We start from the raw sequence: 14,241 nt of genomic DNA, 5'->3' as shown, positions 1-14,241 counted from the left end.
TATATATATATATATATATATATATATATATATAACATTTTGTGCATTTGTTGTTGACTACACCCAGCCACAGAAGCAAATATTTACAGCAGCGGGACCACATATGTGGGATCGACTCCAAATACACAGCGCCCATGTTGATCGTAAGGAAGCAAAATGTCACCCAGTGGAATGGTGCTCTACATTTAATATTTTTTTGAAATCCAAAAGAGGTCTATGGCACAGAGGAATAAGCTACAATGTATCAGGCTTTGGCTACACAGGCAAAACTGTTTGTTTTGGTCTTTTCAGGGCCTTTGTTCTTTGTCCTCATGGTGTTGATCATGACACAATCATGTTGTTTTTAGAAGGCGGTTTTTTGTTTTGAAGGATGAAATCTGAAAGGTTTACTTCAGCTGAGTTGTTTAAACTTGTATTAATTGATATTTTTTGGCCACTTGGTGTCTGCGTAAGAAACTGTAACTACAGCATTGACATATTATCACATTTTAAAGTCGCTATAGCGAATGTGTTAGAAGACACTGATGAGAGCAGTAAAAATGGACCAAAACTGTAAATTTGCCCGCCAGAGGCTCTGAGTTCGTCTGTATGTGTTATACCTTTCACATACACATGGTCATTTGAAACATTTTTCAAATACAAATATTTTTTGGTACAGCTTTGAATTTGGCTACATATTGTTTGGACATGTAAAAGACCTTGAAACACCAGAATTTCACCCCTCAAAAAGGCAAGACTATAAGATCTAGGAAGTTATCAGGCGAATGGTTACACGTTAGAGTTGACTGAGTTTGATATCTCGATTCAATAAGTGCTTAATTCTCGATTTAGAATTCTTGCTCTCAGGTTTTACAAAGTGAAGAAACAGGATGAGTTATGAAAATGGGATTTCATCATAGGGTAAAAAATATTTCCCCTACAGTGGATTACTATCATAACTTACTTATCATTCAGCAAATATGTCTTCATTCATATGCACAATGGACACCTCAGGGTAACCATTTCAATATTATTTGATAAGAGACTCGTGGGTAGTGATGCCTGAAATGATTTGGGCCCAAGTGTATAGTGAGAGGAAGAGGAAACGGGAGCAATTGTGAAATGTGTTTTCTTTCTTTTCACCTTCCTCCTGGTGTTTCAATTTCCAGTGATATTCTTTCACATATGCAGAGGAGATGCTGTAGGTTGCAAGCCTGTGTAATGATTTACCACCTTCTCCCTCCCTGTTTCCATGTGGGGAAGGGCACGTACTGCACAGCAAGAACACCATTATCAGATCAGTAGCTCAGTGTCAGATATCAGAAGTAGTAAACTCCGCCAGCTGTAGTGGAATGAAATGTGCAAATGGGAAACATTAGTACCGAACCAGTATAAGAGGCTGCAGTGAGCATGGAGATGAGTCAAAGACACAGGGAGTCTCAGATTGTCTGCATCTCTGCCCTCTTGTCGCTCTGTTTCACATTGAACCATTCTACAGCTGTCCTTATAACTGTCAACTATGGATTTGTCATGAATTGTGCACGTCAGTTTACCTATTATGTGTGAGAAAACTAATTAAATGTTGAAATATCTCACGCAGTATGATCTCTCTAGATTCAGTCCATCAGTGCCAGTTCATTGTGTGTCAGTTATTTGTCAGTTCTGTGAGCCATCATCTCATCTTTGCAGTTCCAGAGAGAGCTTAAACAGAGGTAATATCTCAAGGCTACAATACAACTGCAGTATGGATTGTCTTAAGAACTCAGCACAAGGTGTTTTGGGGCAAATAAGTAACCCTTAATAAGCTCACAGGAGGTATTATATAGAAGACAAGCAGTAAAGTCAGTGAAGCGTGGGATTTTATACTCTGCTTTAATTAACTGTAGGCCACATATCACATATTGTAACTATCTAGGTAACATCTGTTAGAGTTTTTCCCTCCCTAGAAATGTATTTAGTGGAAAATGCTAATGAGATGCTCTGGTTTGGAGAATAAACTAAATATGTCTTGGCCTTTGACCCGTTATTTGTTTACTTTGTAAAGACAAGTTCATTGACAACGAACAAAATAAAGTTTGAGCTGCCCTTCTCTCCATGCTGAGGAAAAGCAAAAAAAGAAAATGTTTGGAAGTTTAATTTGGGGCATTTGCATTATTTATTTGTTTATTGTGACTTTAATCAGACTGGGTGTGTTCCAGCTGTGACTAGAGGGTGGCTGGCATTACATCTGTGGTGCCTGTCATAACTGCAGAAATTTCCTTGAGCCACGCTTTAAACCCTGTGGTTCTCTGCATTGGAGACAACAGTGTGCCGAACTTTCTAAAAACTTATACTCGACCATGATTCAAACTATTTTAACTTTAGTGTAAAAAAAACACCATAACATCAGTATATTTTCCACCCCTAGATTGCTTAAATTCTATTTCATTGCATAACAGTGCTGCAGGAATGACGCACTTTTGTAGGCCAAACAAGAAGTTAGCATCATTCTGGTTCCCTCAACGGGATTTTATTGGATTATTGCATAAAATAAGGCTCTGTGGGAAACAGAAGTTTATGACACTTACAAGTTTTCTTGAGCAAGATAAAGGAACTCCACTGTAATGATTTTTGGAGCTTGAATGCAATCGGCAAAGTAAAAAACTAAGATTACGCTATAAACAAACTACACCACCAGTGTGAGTATACAAAGGTGGACTAGTGCATGAGAGAAAACGATGGCAAGAGCGTCAAGGCCTTGTTGAATCTCCAATTTAGCTCCAATTGAAACCACGCTGTCGTTTCCAAGCACAGACATCAGTTCATAACCACCCTCACAGATTCTTACTCTGACCATAACACAATGAACCCCTGCTGAAATATGAACAGCTCTCATTAAATATCTTAACATTGCCATATTATCATACTAACATTTTACTCAAAGGTGTCCATCTTTTAACTTATACACAATCTAAACCTTATGTTCAGTATCTAGTACCATTGCTACACTTGACGCAACGAACACAACTATTCATTTGTCACCATTTGATAGATTGCTTACCAGACATTGTGGTTTGGCTGTCTTATCACCAGGTTTCCGATGCAGACTATTTCGACTACTGTACTATATTTCAGTGTATCTTTGGGGCTGAGTTCAGAGATCTTCTGGATTTAAGCTTATACCGGTAGTGCCTTACTGTGCTTTTACTGCATTTTTGAAGGGTCACTGTGACATATATTCATCTAAACATTACTCACAGGGCTTTGTTGGTACATAAATGACCCATTTCAATACAAATGAGTGCACTGAATCACAGAATTACAGAATCCTTTGAAGCATTTGATGCATTCAGAAGAAGTTAAGGAGGTGAGTGGATTGCATTGTGTGGTGGCTCACATGCCACTTAAGCGGACTCTGAAAAGGAGAAATGAAAGTTTTATATTTCATATCTTGGTTTAGCCCACAACGCGTGCGAAACTTCTTACCAAAAGTGAGCAATAAAAAATCCAATTGAGATGTCTGATCTAAAAAAAGATATCATACAAATCCATTGAGCATAGCGCATCTGCCAGATATAGATTTTTGAAATGGATTAAGTGATTGTCCTGACCTTGGATGACTAGATGGAACAGTACGATATATTCATCGGTTTATCGAACGTCTGCATTGCAGGCAAGTGGCAGATGGCAATGCATATTATTGTTATAAACTCAATGCTCAGTCCTCTAAAATCTTCTCTCGACGTACTGGATCATCAGGTTTTTGCAACACAAATTGCACCTCGTGAACTTACCGAGACATTCCTTTGCAGGGAATTATAACAAGACCAATAAGTCATAAATACAACATAAACAGAATACAGTATAGGTTTGTTGTTCATTTTTTTTATTCAGACCAAGATGCATACTGACTAGAGGATTTTAAAGTTGAACAATAATCTGGTCACTGTTTATATATTACCTCAATCCTAGTTTGGTATTTTTGTACTGCAGTTTCTTGTTACTTATTAGCCCACATATACACAGATACCAATATATCTGCAATAAGCTAATATCGACCAGCCTGGCTGGTGAATCGTTACAGTGAACAATATATCTATTTTCCCGACAATATTTCTAATCTAGATAAATGCACCAAAAATCCCCACCTGCCTCAGAATTCTAACCATTCCCTTTATAGATTCTATTTCACTATGAAATGATTAGTCATTCCAGAGAGCAACCTTGTGACCATCACAGCCATGCTAGCGGGTGTTAAAAGTCGCCCATTGAAAGTGAAAGATTTACAAAAAGTCAAAAACAAAATCTTTTGTCTGGCATCAGCTGCATGTGTTTAAGTCCATGTTCCTATTGTGCAGAGCTGTGCGCCTTGTGACGTGGATGGGGCATTGTTGATGCTAAGCAGACAGAGCAGAGTGGTGGTGGCACCCACATGGACTGAGCTCAGTGAGGGTTTAGAGATATAAAATGTGGTCATGAGATGACTAAGGCAGGGGGATTAGACCCTCTGAGATCTGTGCCTCGTTCGCTCTGAATTAGAGAAAATGAGAGGTTTAGTAGACCACCGGGCTCTGTTGACATTATCTACTTACTGCACTGCATGTGGGTCTACTTTTCAGCTTCCTATTACGGGTTCCTCAATAGTAAATGAGAGGAAAAATCACAGAGATATTATGGTGTGCAATTATGGTCTTTTTGAACATTGTAATGATGTATGTACTAGTGCTGATTTGTGCTTTTTGTGTATATGGTCCAATTTCGCTTCAGTTTTTAATTAGTTTGTTTTATGCAGTGTCCTTTAATTTATTCAACAAAACAAAAATAATATATATATATATATATATATATATATATATATATACCACAGAAGATGTTAGTGCACCCCTCATATACACTTTTCATCCACATCATCCTGACTTCCCCCCTGCCAGCTCCTCATTTAAGTTCCCTCATGTCCTGCAGCTGTCACTTTTTCTCGACAGATAATTCAGCGACATAAAAGCCAACCTCTAATTACTGCTGATCATATGATATTCTGCTTTCCTTTATTATATGTAATAGCCTTTATCCAAATGTGCAATAATGTATGATTAAAGCCCCTTGCTGATTGTAGCTTTACCTTAACCGTTTCTGCTACACTATATTCCACATCATTAAAACGGACCTGGTCTTTACCAGGGTAGATACCTGCTTGTTACTTTGGCTGTATTTCCACAGGCCTGGTGTAGCTTGTCAAAGACCTGCTCTGCCACGCCAAGCACTGAATACATGCGTTTCCACTGCGGCCACACAATTGTAAATAGGCGATCCACGCTATTGTGGTCCTATTAGGCAGCATGGCCTTCAGACCAAAGCTCTGTCTTGTGCTAAACTGGCTCAATACATGTGTGGCTTTGTTGATGGTCAGAGAGAAAATGCTGTTTATTAAAGTCTTTGTATTCACATCTCAGTACTTTTTAGGTTCTAACTGAATCTCTGTGGTTTGAAGGATATTTTCACTCCTATGCTACTTCACATTAAAAGCTTTCCATAAGCAGAAGACTTTGTTTGTGAAGCAGCGACAGAGCTATTGTTCAATAAAATAATCGTCGCTGCAAGGCATGGACATATTTGAGGCTATCTGGTGTGCTGGTCAGTTTTAAGGATTGCAGGGAGGACTAGTATAACATTAAACAGCCAGAGCACAATGGACATGTCTAGATGATTTGCCTGTGAGGCTAACCATTATACACAACTTTCTGATATATTCTTGGATACCGTTCATTAACATCACATCTTTACTTATTAATTAACTCATCATTGTCAGTTATCTAGAATACCTCTTTGTCATCCAGACATTCAACAGTCATAACACACAGTGGAGCGCTAATTTCCTCTTTGTTCTTCTACTTAGAACAAGCATATTTTTTGTCTGTGAAAGTACATTGCATAAACAGGTGCACAGGGTTTATCAAGCCATCCCAGCCCATCACTATAATCATGAGAGCACTTGAGGCCCACAGTAAATCTTTCGTTTACTGCTAGCAGCACTGCAAAAGCACATAATGGTGTTTTTACATTTTCCCATTAGGGTCAGTGTTTCCAACCGAACTACACAGGCTCAACACCAACCCCCAACTTTTTATGTCTGTGTTTCGAATCAGCACCAGTCCGCTCAGCACGCTTCCCTAACATGATAAAATGCACTCCTTGTCAGAGGTGGGCTGAAAAAAACGTAGTTACATAATTAGGGAAACCAAATGAACACCAACTGCATAATAGCTTATCATTTCTGTGTCAAGTGAACATTGAGGATGCTGTTTGCACTGAGGGCTACTCGCTCCCACCGCCACATAAATCCAGTGAGCACTCAGTTAAGAATCACTCGTCATAATAGCAGTAACATCATCACCTGCAGTGTTAGTGATTGAAGACAAACAAGTAAATTGAATTTAAGTTCAATGCAATGGGGGTTTATTACAACTCATTACCAAACTGCCGCAGATACAAATACTATTGGTATTGATCGAGTGAATCCTGATTACTTTTGGTGCTTTAAGAAGATACGAATGCAACCTTTAAGAACAGGCTAAAACAATATTTGTGCAATTGTATCAGGGCCAGATTGGACTGCACAGATAGTTTACACACAGTTGTGGCTTGTGCAATTAATTAAGCTTGATTGTCATATTTACACTCTGTATTTATAGCTCTGCTTTGGTGTATGTAGCTGTGCTGGATTCATGTGTCTGGAAGAACCACTGCGGTATTGTTTGATTGAATGAATACAACTCACAATTGGCTAAACCTTCGTCTAGACACAAATAGCCTGTAAGGCATCGTTAAACACTTAATTTAAATTTAAGCAAAAGTCTCAAAGTCGTTGTTTGAAACATGTCATACAATCTTGCCAAAAACAAAAAGTTGCTGCTGAGTTGCAGGTACAGCAGTGTGTGTATTGGTAGTTCCGTTAGCTATTAGTGGTTTGTCAAACAAACTGTAAAAAGCAATATAAGTGAGCCAGAAAATAGCTTGGGTTGTACGCAACCAATGGGCTGCAAAGTGTTGTAAAACACATTTCATTAAAACTCAAAAACACGCTATGTATGCAAGCAATCGGCTCAATGTCGACATATAGGACACGTCATATAATATGTGGACAGACACAGAGGTGCACACTCACCGACAAATGCACACACGCGATTGTTCGCATGATCATCCTGGCGGAGATAAAAAAATATTTCAACACTTTATTTTAAATGAATTCCTAATTGCTTAGTACAACAGTGTCAGTTTGTAGTACAATTTGACAGTAGATTAAACAAGTTTACTTCCTGTCGGCTACTGCATCCACAACCATTGCAGCAGGTAATAATAATAATAAGTTTGAACATATATATTGATTGAAGTTATTTGGGCATACTTTTTTGCCATAACATAAACCATTAAATATTCACTATTTTGGAGGAAGTAAAACTGAGATTTCGATAGGAAAATGTAAGCACATTCTTAGGAATTTACTGTTGAATAGGTGTGTATGATGGCATGGAAAATGGAAAAACTACTGAAGAGTAAAAGCCATTTTTCATTTCACTGTGACTTTGAGAGCAAATTAATAAAGGTGTTTTCTAAACAGCAGCAAGTGAGGCCATTGGATCTCTGCTGTCAGTCATCCCTTTAGTAGTTTCCTTTCCTTCCAAAACATCTCTGACCAGCTAGATTAGTAAACACAAGCATGACATTTGCAGTTTACAGATGTCAAGTCCAGTTGAAACATTTAGTTCTCATATTAAAGTTAATGTTGCCTGCGGTGCAGATGAAATGAGTGAAGAGAGTGTGAAGGGAGAGTCTGGCCCAGCAGTGCAACGCATGAGTTACACTGACCTCTCAAAAGTCTCCTTGTCTCAGTGATCGAATACCTTACATTAATCAGTTAATGGATTTCCTTGGTATCTATGGACCGGAGAGAGAGATAAGACTTTAGCTCCAGCTGCTTGACTGGATGTGTAGCCTGCTTTCTTTTCTGTATTTGAATGCTATCTCTAGCTGGGTGTGAGCCATGTGCAGGACGGTCTGTTCGGGCTAATCACTCCCATCATTAGAGCACGGGGTCTCCCTTGCTTCCACTGATTACGTCTCACAGTAGCTAATAAATAGCTCTCCAGTGGTCTAGCACACCTAACCAAAGTGATTTGACATTTGCTTTATTTATTCATCATTTTGTTTGTTTGTTTTTTTGCGGAATTTGGTGTACGTGTCCGTTTGTGTCTGTGTATGACCTTGCTTAAAGAGGCAACAGGTTCTCGTTTACGTTCCCTAGTTTTGAGTTACACACTAGAGTTGAGCTCCTGGTGTTACATTACTGTGACGGGTATATTACGTGCTTGATTTTGCTTGCTGTTGCCAAGTAACTTACAGTCCCAGGTAAGACATTACACACCTGTGATGTCATTTATTGGGACTTTTTGGTAATTACCTTACCTGTGATGACTGATGCACTATGTGGCTCTTTTTTTTTTTTTTATTAGACCAGTACCATTGCGTACCGTTCTGTGTTTAGATCAGTGATTTTTGGGTCGCGTGTATCACTATGTTTAACCATGACTAGTTTAGAGATTAAAATAATCTCTGTAGCAAACAGACGTAGTACTTACTTATATATGTATATATACAGACAGACCCACGTGACAACAGGAAAAACCTACCGCAGTTATCAAAATGCTGAAGTAGCTGAACAACGGTGGTAGTCTGAATATGACACTGTGTGGCTGAGCTGTATGTATTTACTTAAGATTTTCTCAATTTGCAGGCTGGTTTTGTGGATTGGATGCGAGTCAAGGATAAATATTAGTCAAAGTTATACTCATTACCCAAAAAGGTTAGTCGGACATACAAGCTTCTAAAATATTAAGTTTAGAAACCTGTGGAGTCAACATTAGCAGAGCACTTCAGCAAATCATGAACTAACATTAGCATTTGTATGCTTTGCTAGGTATTGAAGGTATACTGAATGTATGCTGCTTTAGCTTTTTAATGATTGTAGTGAATAAAGACCTACCCGGCTTTAAAGGAACAGTGCTGATCTTAATTTCATTGTCTTCTGTTTCGATCGCCGGGTGATGTGGTCCTTCACTTTTACACTGTGATCTGTTGGCTTTAGATTCTGTCTTTATCTTTTTAACCTGTTTCGGCTGCTGAATCAGTTTGACATCCTGCACGTATCCTTCAGACGCATATTATAGACCATAGACCGCTTCTCTCTAAAATAGCCTTTTTTTGTTTTTCCAAAAAGTAGATGATATTTCTTCATAGAGTGCAGTTAGTTACCAAGGAGCCCACATTGTCACTGACTGTGTGTAGCAGCGGGGGCGGGACTTAGCAAAGGGTGAATTTGCCTCGTTAGCAGTGCCGAGCTGGAGCCAGCATGCATTTGCAAAAGTCAGAACCTATGCACAGAAAGGAGTCATCTTGCTGTGTTGAAAGACTGCTGAGCTGCCAGTCCCTTTTTCATAATAATTTTACATTATATTGTTCAAATTCTTGTCTTGCCTGCTTGTTTGGTAAGTTGGTTGAAAAGCATCTTTAATTGATTTGTATTGGCTGTACAAAACACAATCCATTGTTCATTTTAACTTATTGTTCCCTGTGTTCCTGCAAAAAGACAGTGTTTGTTTCCTGCAGGTGTTTTAAATATGAACATTACAGGACAGTCTGCTGCTGTTATGATTCTAATTGGGTTGTAATAAAGTTGTAAACATGGTGATTAAACAAATAGTCCTTGTGCTGCAGTTTGTTTGAGCACTCTTGCATTATGGGTAGTGTCCCCTGATAACTAATGTATGAGCCCATGTGCTGCTGGCATCTCAAGGCTTTTATAACTTAGATCTTTGCATAATTTATAGTGCTTTGTTTTTCGTTTGGTCACTTGATCAATCGGATGACATGGCTCTGCACTGTAAGTGGGGATGGGGAGGAGCCACTCAAGATGCAATCTGGTGCTTTTGTTACACTGATGAGTCCGCAATTTTTATTACCTGCACTAAAGGGAGGATGCTGATATGAGATTGATGAGGATGTCAAATCTCTGGAGAATTTACCTGTTTTCTTTAGTTCATATAGAGTCACTTTGTTCCTGAATATTCAGCTCAGTTATAGATTCCAAGGAACTGCCTTCCACAACCTAGATAAGCTTATTATACCATAACTATGACGCTTATTTTTGAAAATAGATATTTGGCAGAACACTGAGACTTGCTGTATTGAAGTATTTATTTGAAAAAATAAATAAATCTGCAATTCGATTATTTTCATTATTGATGTGTCCACAATTTGTAACACAGTAACATGGTAATGCTGTATTTGTGGTATGCACCTTAACCATCAGGTCTTCGGTAGAAAATGTAATTTATTAAATTTAGTCAAATCCTGTTCGTGGAAGTTATAAGATTCAACAGTAACTCAGTATGATCTTTTATCGACTTTAACAGAATCATATTGTGTTGTAACAATCTGATCATGATATTAATCTACACATTTGTGATTTCTAAAGCAGTGATTTTGAGCAAACTTTGATCACAAATTTTCCAAAATAAGTACAATTACTGGTTGTTGTTGTAAGAGTTTGTTCTAATGTAATGCATAACGATGGAATACAGTTCTTTGCTTTAATAATCTAACATTTGTAGCATCATGATGTGTATCTATCGGTAATTAATCTTGTAAGTACAATGATAAGGATTTGAACAATTTCGCCCAGCACTCGTATTTAGACTAAAGTGAAATATGTAACAGTCAAGATAAGAGATGTAAGTGGATTTTGGCTTTTCTACCTCTAGTCCATTTTGTTCTGCTACAGTGGTTAACTGCACTGTTACATATTTGAGAGACCATGTTGTGACCCACTAAAAAATCCTCCACTGCCAGTTATCAAAGACGAGCAGCTTCCACACCTCCACTTTAACGGTTGGAAAACAACAGCGAGGTGTCATTACTTCACTGTCACCAGCTCAGTTTCACATTTCGCAAAACTGAATGGGTTTATTTTGACATAAAACAGACAATACAATTCATGGGGACAAAGCAGCACTACTAGGTTCCATACAGTCTACACATGAAAGGATGTTGCTGCTTCTTTTTAGAGGTCCAAGCTGTGCAGGGTAGACCTTTTCACCCATTAGTATTTATCATATTCAAAAATGTTCTTTATTTATTTTTCAGTGCAAACTAGTTTTAACTTAATTATTTTGTCAATATGGATTCAAAAGCTCTGTAAATTAAAAAGTCAGTAAAAAGAAAATGAAACAATTTGTAAAGGCAAACACTTTGTTTGTTTAGCACGGTGGGTCACAACCAATTTTTTTTTACCTCAGAGACTATAATAGCAAGGCTCTAAGCAGGGAAATGGGCAAGGGGATGAAATCCAGCCAGTCACGATGGTGTCCTGTTCAGATGGCATCCTCCAGTGCGATGGCACATGGGGGAGCACCTCAGCAGCACCTGAACTAACTCTTATTAGTCTACTGACTCTCATTCACTGACTTGTGAATTGGAAGACACGTTTTTCCACGTTTGAGTGATTTGCTGGCTCAGAGTGGGCCTTTTAGGGGGTGACTATGCACGACAGTAAGCATGATCGGTCTGTGTACATACAGTATATAGTATTGTTTATCTGTGTGTCTTTATACGACAGGAATCTATGCATTTTCCGGTTATTTCTGACGATTTGATAACCAACGATTATTACCTATTCTTGAGGAAATGAAACATCAATTAACAAAACTGGTAAAAAAAAATTAAATGTGTTGCTTCAAAATGTAGAGGTTGCTTCAGAGCATTTCACCCTTCTTTGCTGGCAGACTATAAAATCAACATTGAAGGTGCATGCTGCTAGCTACGTGGAGATGCTGGAGGGTGAGGTGGCTTAACAGCCCAAAGATTAAAGATTAAATTCCACCCTTAAAACCACTGGGCGAGTCTGGTACAGCCTGACTCTGGACGCAAAAAACTGAGATCCCATAAGCACGAGCTTCAGGCCCAGTCGAAACAATTCAGCTTAGCTGGCTTATCCAGCGTCAGGCATTTATGCGATTGTAAAATCACAAAGTTGCTTTCAGCAGTTAATGACGACGACAAATTAGCAATTGATTTGTAACTTTTTTTTTTGTCACTTTTCACCAAACTTATAAACAAACCTTCGGTGATGTTCCAGTGCATCTGTTTGGTGTTCATTGCGACTGTGCCATTAATGAAAAGATCTTAAAGCATTGCTTGGCCTTTCAGAGTTAAAAGTTGTGATTTCTGTTATCGAGACATCTCTGACAGTCTGTCAACACCAGAGCACATGAACAGGAAGAGGTGGAAAAAGAACTCGATGCCGGAGGAGAGTCGATCGAAGGAACACAGACAGCGGAAGAAAGAAAGAGACAAGCTGCTTTTTTTTTTTTCTTCTTCCAGGGAGCGCAAAAACCCTGCAATTTAGGGCATCTTGACTTTTCGAGTAATCCATAACTGTGATTGCTTCATTCGCCTCTCCACACCCTATCTTAAACACTGTCTGCTTGTTCTTGTTCACCCCCTGCATCATAAGTTTAACCACTTATCCCCACCTTCACCAAAGAGATATGATGGAAGATATAGGCAAGCATTTTCATTTGGCAGAATCACTTGGAGGGAGCTGTGGTTTGATTGCGGTGAAATGATATGCGTTGACGTAGAGCAGAGTGGGATTGACCTGTTGCGCTGAGAGCTTCATGAAAGCTGAAGACACGGATATCTGTTCATGATATGTCTTATGGGCCGCAATGAGAGGACTGCGTTAGACACAGAGCATTGGAGCCATTCTTTCTTTCAGCACCCAGTCAACAATCTCTCCAGTTTCTCTGTTCATTAAGTTTGAAGGAACATCGTTGTTGGCCTATGTAAATGAGATACAGCGTTCCCATGTCAACTGAGGGGAGATTTGGAGGAAGCTGTGGAAACGACTTCCCTCTTCAGGGTGGCTGTCTGTGCAGGTCTGCGTTTTCTCATGTGAAAAGGATCAAAGCGATCTCACTCAGCCCTGTTAAGAAAGATAGATGTACGAATGTGGGGAATCAAATCCGCTTCAAAAGGGAACACCACTGGGAGCCAGAGAGATGAGAAGGCAGTGAGAAAATAGGGAACCAGTGTGAAATCGCTCCTGTTTCGCTGTAAGAGAAGAGAACACAGCTGTCTCCTGCCGTCCACAGACTGTTCACGTAAGATGTCTGTTGTTTGGGAGCACTGGGTGCAGCGGGGTGCAATTTATTTGGGTGGACGACTGCACAGATTTGTAAGAAAGCCAGTAAGTATGTACAATGCGTGGTCAAGAGAAAGTGAGTGCGAAAAAAAAAAAGAGAGAAAGAGAGAGGAATCACTGAGTGCTGATAGCACGAGTCAAAGATTTAGATTTTGTTCAACATGCTTTGATATGATAGTGTTGATACTTGTGAGTCCCCTCCCGTCCCTTTAGCATATGCTATGAAAGCTGATTTCACAGCTTATCGCCTGCTCTGAGAGTAAGCCTTGTGAGGAAGGTGTGACATCAAATAGCTCAGACAGACAGAAATCCCCTCTATTCCTCCTCCTGACACCTTGGTTTCCTAAAGCTCAGAGTGGAGGCTGTGTGCTACGGATTTGTCTGTGCCCGAGTCTTCACATACAAACTGTATGCTTTGCTGGTGATTTTCATTAGAGCCAGTTTGATCCAGGTACCGTCATAATGTTTGGAGCTGATGCAGTTTGCTCTGATTCTTAGGCGCTGGCTGCGTACGACTGTTTTGATACAAGGTCATAACTTCTGATGAGGATGTTTTGTGGTATGCCATTAAATTCCACACGAAATGTATTTCTTCTTGCGCGTGCAAAATATTCCCTTGCTGTAGACTCGTATAGTACCTTTAAACAACGTTGCACTGCTGGACTTTGAGAATGGAGGCTGTGGTTGGATTCTAGACAGAAGTAGTATCAAAACTTTAGGGGAGGTCCTCAAGCATTACTTGCTACATTATTTTAAAACATGCTTGTATTTAGTCATATTCCACCAAAATTTGTGAAGTCAAGTACATTTTATTTATATAGCCCAATATTATAAATCCTAATGCACCTCATGGGGCTTTCACTTGAGCACACTGGTTTCATTCCAGTCTGTATTCGTTCCAGTCAAGCTTGCCAGCAGATGCATTTGTTAGCTGACTTATTAGTTAGCTGGCTATCTGGAATTGCAACACTAAACCGTTGTGTGGTGGCATGTCTGTTGTGGGTAACAAGACAGATTGACTCTTGATT

General features: G+C 39.2%; 1 protein-coding gene across 11 annotated transcripts in view; it reads left to right on the top strand.

Moving 5' to 3' along the window:
- LOC116400010 (protocadherin-15-like) overlaps positions 1–14,241 on the top strand; it is a 188,174-nt gene that overhangs the window by 43,515 nt on the left and 130,418 nt on the right. Inside the window, exon 1 of one of the 11 annotated variants that reach the window (XM_031877618.1) lies at positions 8,793–13,172. The exons of the other annotated variants lie outside the window; for them this stretch is intronic. The gene's annotated coding sequence lies outside the window, so the exon portion shown is untranslated. Of the gene's footprint in view, positions 1–8,792; positions 13,173–14,241 lie in introns of those variants that run through there. 11 annotated transcript variants of the gene reach the window in all.

This window comes from Anarrhichthys ocellatus, unplaced genomic scaffold, assembly GCF_004355925.1.
Source record: "Anarrhichthys ocellatus isolate YVR2014 unplaced genomic scaffold, GSC_Weel_1.0 scaffold3, whole genome shotgun sequence".
NCBI classification, from domain to species: Eukaryota; Metazoa; Chordata; class Actinopteri; order Perciformes; family Anarhichadidae; genus Anarrhichthys; species Anarrhichthys ocellatus.
Note: the sequence above shows the minus strand (reverse complement) of the source record. Positions and strands in the feature narration are given on the sequence as shown.